General features: G+C 42.2%; 1 pseudogene; it reads left to right on the top strand.

Moving 5' to 3' along the window:
- The first annotated feature begins 7,274 nt into the window (after positions 1–7,274).
- LOC140902743 (feather keratin-like) lies at positions 7,275–7,763 on the top strand (annotated as a pseudogene).
- The last annotated feature ends 394 nt before the right edge of the window (positions 7,764–8,157 follow it).

Genomic DNA, 8,157 nt, shown 5'->3' with positions numbered 1-8,157 from the left:
ACCATTGGCTGCCGTGACTAACCTGGGACAGATTGTCAGCTCTTTTCCTCAGGAGTGAGGAGTTTTAGGATGAAAGAGAGGTCCATAGTGTATTGTGTATGTCCTGCCATATGGAAGTGAGAACAAACTGATCATCAAAAACACAGAGGAAAAACTTACATCAGTTGAAGGGGATACAGAAAGTTTGTTTCATAACTAGTTAGACGTACAGGAGCAAAGGGCCTCTCTAGTCCTCTAGGCTGTCTACAAAACTGTGTAAAAGCACTCATGACTCAGAGGTCTTCAAACCGCTTTTTTAACTTAAGTTTCAGAGTAGCAGTCATGTTAGTCTGTATCCACAAAAAGAAAAGGAGGACTTGTGGCACCTTTGAGACTAAATAAATAAATTTGTTAGTCTCCAAGGTGCCACAAGTCCTCCTTTTCTTTTTAACTTATTCTCGTCCATGAATTGGATAAGTCCTACTCGACTCACTCTCTCTGTAATCTTTGAGATGACGTGTTCGCGTGTTAGTGATAGTTTTAATTTAGGAGTGAATCTTGCACATACACTCTGTGATTCCTAGCAGTGTGAAGGGGTTGGTTTGGTTCTTTTTCAATATCTTTTAGTCCATTATAAAGTAGCAGGAATTTGTTTCTTCAGGCTTAGAAGCTAAGGCTTGAATTTTCAGAGCAAGACATGCCTTTGTAACACTCGTTCTCATTGCTTTTAGTTGAAACTTGGGCATACCAATCCCATAGGTAGCTCTGAAAATACCTACCCCCAATTTTTTTATATAGGGCTTAGGAATAAATGCCCTAAGTTTACCCCATAAATGACAAATTAATTGTTCTTGTTCCTTGTGAAGCAGCTGGTAAGTGACACTCATTGCAACGGGATACTGGATTGGATGGGCCACTCATCTGTTCCAGCATGTCAATTGCTACATTCTAATGTGCAGAGGTGATTATAGGTGAAGCTTCTCATCTCGTCTAACTTAGTGTAGCTCCAGTGAAGTCAATGGAAAGCGCAGATGTGCACTAGCTGAGGAAGTGGTGTTCAGTGTTTTGTTTTTATTTTTAAAAAGCCAAACACGTTCCTTTATCCATCAGGAAGTACTGGTGACACACTAAGGTTTACAAACCAAAGTACCACATTCCGACACTGGACTGAACTTGTTTGTATGTAGAGGTTATATGCTAACAAAGAAACTAGCATTATTTATGCTATCCCAACCATTTTCTGTGTTATGATTTTTTAAGGGACTGAAAATCCAAAGCATCAGAGACAGAAATTTTATATATTATTACGACTTAGATACAGGATTTTTTCGGACAAAGACAGTAACAAGGATTCGGTAGAGCTGGTTAGGTTGGTGACTACGGGTAAGCAGAGCAAGAAGACTAAAAGCAGAATATGGGACCAGAGTTGAAGACACGAACAGAGGGGCTAGGTCTGTCTTTGTTACACTCTTTCTCTCTCTCGCTCTCTCTTTAGGTCTCTACATGACCTCAATTGTGGTTTGCCTTAGTTGAGACTGACCAAGGGGAAACAAATAATTAAAAATGCTGGCAAACGGGACTTCTTTGTCAAACTCTACAGCTGCAATAAAGACAATTATTTGAGAAATACATGACTTTGGAGCTGGTGATAGGATATGGCCCGTCATGAAACCATGGATATATAGCCTTTCTTTCTTTCTTTCTTTCTTTCTTTCTTTCTTTCTTTCTTTCTTTCTTTCTTTCTTTCTTTCTTTCTTTCTTTCTTTCTTTCTTTCTTTCTTTCTTTCTTTCTTTTTCTTTTGAAAATTTACGACTCCCCTTTAGTTCAAATTCAAATATAGAATACGTTATACTATTGGTCTTATGGTTTTAATTTCTCCTCCATTCGTTATCTTTTCATGTCATGAAAGGCTTCCATATCGTTTGGCCAAAAGTGTCTCCCACTTTTGGACACCTCCTTTGTTGTTGCTGAACCACTCAATGAAGCTTGTGGCCTGTTCTCAAGAAATATTGAGCATGGAAAGCTCCCGCTAACTTCAATAAAAGTTTTCAGTACTCAGCAATCCAGGAAAATGGGCCTGGAGCCTCTCCTGTCAGGCATCTAAAATTAATAGCTCCTTTGGAAAGACATTTTCTTAGATGTTTCCAGATCTAAGACCATTGTTGTATTTGCTGATTTAGCCCAGGTCCCATTGTGTTACAGCATGAGTTGACCATGAAACACTATCACTGGAATTCAGATGATCAGGGTTTGCTAGGCCTTCCAACTTTCAACAATAAAGAAAGGATAAGGAAGTAGATATTTTAGAGAGGAAGATTGGCCATATTAGGGCATTTCTTCTCAATGAAGTTTGTGATTTGCCAATGAAAGGCTCATTGCTTAATGGGAAAGGTTTCTTCCTCAGTAGTTCAGGACTTGAATGCTGCAGCTTTAAATTACTATTGATCCTCGAGTATCTCAAAGGAGAGGGGTGAGTTGGGATATGTCTCTTGGTGATGTGGACAGAATGGTGCTTGCAGAAAATAGAAGAAATGAGGAAACAGAGACTGAGATGGATTTACAGCATTTGTTCTAGTTTCAAGGATATAAACTCTTGTGCTTCAGGGTATGATCCCGTAATGGAGGTTAGATCTGATGGATGGGAGATAACGACTAACTTCCTCTGTGGGCAAGTGACTCTATACCTCTGTTCTCCTGGCTTACTTGCAACTCCCTGTAAGGCCTCTGGTAAAGACTGTTGATGGAGAGAGGCCTGATCATCGATAGCAATGTCTATGTTCTACCATTCCAAGGAGGAGTCCTTAGGTACGGTCTGATATTGAAGAGTAGAGCTGTATTGCCCTTAAATAAAACCTGTGGCCAGACAGATAAATCTCCCGTCACCAGCTAAATATTATGGCATGTTCTTGGAGAGCCAGGCTGGCCTAGATAATTTTTTCTTTTCCTTTTGTGTCATCCAATCAAAAAAATTGATTATAGGAAAATATTCATCTTCTGGGAGCTGAAGGGCACAAAAATGTTGACGACGTATGTCGTGGAAAATGTCATTTTTAATTTGCAGTTCCTGCAATATCATGCCATGAGAGACCCTGGGGACATTAGATAAGAATGGTAATATGGAGTGTAGTGAGCAACAGCAACCTCAAAACCATTAGATTCTTATACGAAAGCAATGCTCTCTTCATTAATGCATATCACACATGAGATTCCTGACAGCCGCAGATTCCTTTGGTGTAGTCTAATTTGTTCTCTTGGCTGAACAAACTCAGTCAGGTGTGTTTGCAACTATCCACTATCGGTCTAGTCATTTCACCAAGGAGTGGAGATTGCTGCTGACCAGTTGATGAACACATCAAGGCAAAGAATGAGAAGAAGATCAATTTAATTGCCTTTCAATGGTGCATTGAAATCCAAAATCACAATCTGAAGCTGAACCATTTCTGCCCTATTGCCCGTTGCCTTAGATCTCATCAAGTCACCTCCAGCATGGCAAAGTGAGTGCAAAGTTGGTGTAAAGGAGAAGACCTGGTTGAATTTACACCTTCCTTAGGGTGTCATAACTGACTGCTGTCTAGATGAATTCTAAGCGCTCCATGTCACTGGAGGTCCCAGCAAAGCAAAGGAGAACAATGTCCTGGAAGATGGAGAATTATTCTGAAGGAGGGCCGCTGATTCCATACTTCAGTTTCAGCAGAGTTTCTGTTTGAGAGTTTATTATTCAAAGTGCTCTCAGATTGCCATGCCAGTGATACATTGGTTTGAACGTTCTTCCTTAGCCCGTGGAGTAGTGCTAGCGATGGAAACGGGGATTGGTTTGGTCAAATGCCTCCAGATAAAGCACCCATATCCAATGGCCATATAAATAAAGTTTTCCCAGTGTTTGTCTTTATCAGTAGTCTCTGCTGAAAAACCCAAAGCCTGTGGAAAGGCAGCTCTATAGAACAGCGAGGTTATTTGTGGAGTTAAAGTTGAGAAGAGCTTTCTAGTGAACAGCCAAACCTTCAAAGCGCTCTAGAAGCAAAGGCAGCTTGTCTCGAAAGGTCGAGGCTAGATTGAACCATGCATTAACCAAGCAATCGGCTGGCCAATTCTCTTTTCTTTTCCTTCTTGAAACCTGGGTCATTCTCCTGCAAAGGCTCACACAGATGCTTACCATGAACCATGTGACTGGTCTTCTTGAAACCAAAGGGAAAATGTACATTCTTTAAGTGACCATGTGTATAAATCTTTTCAGGAAAAGACCCTTTGCTCAACCCGGTAATGAAAGGAGGAACTCTGGCCCTGTGCAGAGGGCTTGCATAATCCTATGGACCTCTTCAAGGGCCGGATTCACTCCATGGCTTTCAAAGTTGCACCTTGAGATGTGCCCGGTGCTCCCTCGTCCACAGAGATGAATTTTTAAACAAGTAGGAGAAACAAGGAGAACCACAAGACTGATATTTATGATGCGGCGTAGTTTTTAATGCGAATGGAATTTGCAGTACACAGTTACAGGAAGAAATAATACAGAGCAGAACTTTTTTAAGTTCCTTGTTTTACCCCAGTTGGTGGGAAATAAAATACAGCATAATAGAGACAAAGGACTAGGCAGCGTCTCCAGTACATATCTGACGTAGCATGATTCCAAGTGAGATGCTGATGATACATATTGGTGGAAAGGATAGAACATGTAGGGCCTATTCTCCTTTATTTCATGGATATTCCTGTTGGGATTAACAAGGCCCACAGTATCCACCGCGATACCTACGGCCATATCCCCCATAACGGCATAATCCCCCAAAACCACCTAATCTCCCGTAACCGTAACCTCCCCCGTACCCACACAGATCCCCATAACCTCCCCCGTAACCACCCAATGCCCCATAACCACCTAATCCCGCTGAACCATACAATCCTCCATAAAGGCCTCCAGAGCTGTACAGTCCCCCCAGACCGAATGAGCCCCCATAGCCGGCTCCGACAACAGGTGCTCCTACGGCTCCCACTTCACTCTGCTGAGGGAAATTGCTGAGAATTGGTCCTGGAATGGTTACGACAACTGGGGATGGTCTAATGACCACTTCAGAGTCAGGGCACTGCCTAACACACGGCTCATTGTAGCTGCCAGAAACTGGACTGGGCCGGGCCACCCCACACTCTGGATAGCACAGGCTGGAGCAAGACATCTTTCTGGGATGGAAGTGAACCTGAAACACACAACAAGGAACAGATTAAAGAGAAGGTAGAAGTGTCAGTGGACAAAAGGCTTCAAAGCTTGGTTACTATGGTAGTGAGGTCTACAAGGGCCTGAGAGAGAGGCGGAGGAGTGGATTCGGTCCCTATGTTCATGGTTATTATTTGTTCCTATTTCCGCTTTCTACGCCTCTTCTCCTCTCCCACTAAACTTCCCTCCCAACCAGCCTCTTTGAAGCCCTCTCAATGATTGTGTCTGAAAGGCACCAACTGGAATCAGTGTAACTATTTCTATTACGGACAGCTGGGATTTTGTGTCTATTTTAGACATTTCTCAAAGAGAACATAACTGGGATAATGGTAATCAAATTCTTTTCCTTTTGGATATTGGCTGTGGCTCTTTGGTTTTCCAAACGTTGTAAATCGCCAATGTTTGCTGAGAAATGAACAGAAACTTTTCTTTTCTCCAAATAAATCATGAATGAATAACAGCCTCTTCAGAATAACGTAGAAGACCACGGAATTGGCCCTGTATGGACTACAGTGGGAAAGTTTCTTCCTAATCTCCCTAAATGAAAAATGGCGTTTCTGAAACGCTTAAAAGATTTAAATGCCCTAATTCAATTTCCAATTCAATGAAACTATATTTCCCAGTTGCATGTGTTGCTTCTAAAATCTCCCCTTTAGCTTAACATCATGAATCCAGCAGCCCTTGCAACTGAAGAAGTGCACGAGATTATAATGGAAAAACACCCTCATCCCTGATAAAAATCCCTGAGAGTATGTGCAAGATTCAGTCTTAAATGTAAATGGATGCTACTAGGATATCTCTATGGTAAGAAAGAGATGGAGTTGAACTGGTCTTACCGTGTTCACCGAGGAAATGAAGTGCAGAGAAGTGTTTAGAAGAGCCTTGAGTCGTGAGCGCTTTTATACAGTTTGTAGGACTGCCTGAAGGATCTGAGATGCCTTTTGTGGAGGAGGTCCTAATTAGTTACCAAACAAACTTGACTGCCTTGCTAAATCCTCCTTTTGATGGAGCTGCTTTCCTCAGGGTTTGGGATTATTGGGCTAATTTCAGCCTCAAAGGGCGTGACATTGTTGCACGCTTCAGCTTTCTTTCATCTAAAAATTGTACGCGTCAACTGCTTTCCTCATGGTATTCCACTGACTTTCTTAGTGCTGCAATGAGAATGCATGTCAAGATGATTCAGAGCTGCATCAGTAGCACAACTGGCTGTCCTGAACAGATATCCCCTTTGGTCCTTTCAATTCATGCTGGTCGTGGTTAGGGCATTGGGCACTGCATTTTGTACCCTCACCACCTCCATCCCCAGTGGGTCAGATACAGGAGCAAAGGGCCTCTCTAGTCCTCTAGGCTGTCTACAAAACGGTGTAAAAGCACTCATGACTCAGAGGTCTTCAAACCGCTTTTTTAACTTAAGTTTCAGAGTAGCAGTCATGTTAGTCTGTATCCACAAAAAGAAAAGGAGGACTTGTGGCACCTTTGAGACTAAATATGATTTTAGTGATTTAGTGTCGCTCCATAGAACTCAGTTGACCTGAACCCGTTTTACGTCAGCCAAGGATCTTGTTTTTAGAGATTTATTTGCAGAAAACAAAAGTTTCTGTTCATTCATCAGCAAGTATTGGTGACTCACAAGGTTTGGAAAACCAAAGAGCCACACTCTGATACTGGAGTGAACTTGTTTGCCATGCAGAGGTTAAATCTTCAAAGCAAAGAATGTGATTACTATTATCACTGTCATGTTCTCTTTAAGAAATGTCTAAAATGGACACAGAATCCCAGCTGTCCATCAAATAAATAGTTACACTTATTCAAGTCTGTGTATTTCAGACAATGTCATTGAGAGGGATTCTAAGGGGCCGGTTGGGATGGAAGTTTAATACAAGTGGACAAGTGGTGTAGAAAGAGGAAATAAGATCAAATACATTGTTGTGAAGTTGAGGTCTAAGTCCATTAGTACTCCCTCTCTCACGCCCCATTTAGAGCTCACTACAATAGTAACCAAGCTTTGAAGCCTTTCTTCCACTGGTACTTCTACCTTCTCTTTAATCTGTTCCCTGATGTGTGTTTCAGGTTTACCTCCATCACAAAAAGATGTCTTGCTCCAGCCTATGCTATCCAGAATGCAGGATGACCCGGCCCAGTCCAGTTTCTGGTAGCTGCAACGAGCCATGTGTTAGGTAGTGCCCTGACTCTGAAGTGCTGATCAGACCATCACCGGTTGTCGTTACCCTCCCAGGACCAATTCTCAGCACTTTCCCTCAGCAAAGTGGAGTGAGAGCTATAGGAGCACCTGTGGTTGGACCCAGCTATGGGGGCTCATTTGGTTTGGGGGGATTGTACAGCTATGGAGGCCGTTTCGGAGGATTGTATGGTTACGGGGGACTAGGTAGTTATGGGGGCCATTACGGTTATGGGTGATTGGGTGGTTATGGGGGACTGTGTGGTTACGGGGGTGGTTATGGGGGACTGTGTGGTTATGGGGGATGTTATGGTTATGGGGGAGTTTATGTTTATGGGGGATTAGGTGGTTATGAGAGATATGGCCGTAGGTATCGTGGTGGATACTGTGGGCCATGTTAATCCGAACAGGAATATCCATGGAGTAAAGGAGAATAGGCCCTACATGTTCTGTCCTTTCCATTATGTTCATTAAGAATCTCACTTTGAATTTTGCTATGACTGATATATAATGGAGAAGCTGCATTGTTCTCTGCCTTTGTTATGGTTTGTTTAATTTCCCACAAACTGGGACTTAAAGTGGTTTTGCTCTGTATTATTTCTTCCTGTAACTGTGTATTGCAAATTTCATTTGCATTAAAAACTATAATGCTTTGTAATAACAGTCTTCTGGTTCTCCTTGTTTTTCCCTTCTTGTTTAAAAATCATGGCAGATGGAAATCATCCCTGTGGAGTAGGCTGCACCAGGCACTTCTCAAGTTACATCTTTGAAAGCCATGGAGTGAATCCAGCCCTT

This window comes from Lepidochelys kempii, chromosome 24, assembly GCF_965140285.1.
Source record: "Lepidochelys kempii isolate rLepKem1 chromosome 24, rLepKem1.hap1, whole genome shotgun sequence".
Taxonomy (NCBI): Eukaryota; Metazoa; Chordata; order Testudines; family Cheloniidae; genus Lepidochelys; species Lepidochelys kempii.
The sequence above is the reverse complement of the archived record's forward strand: the minus strand, read 5'-3'. Positions and strand labels throughout refer to the sequence as shown.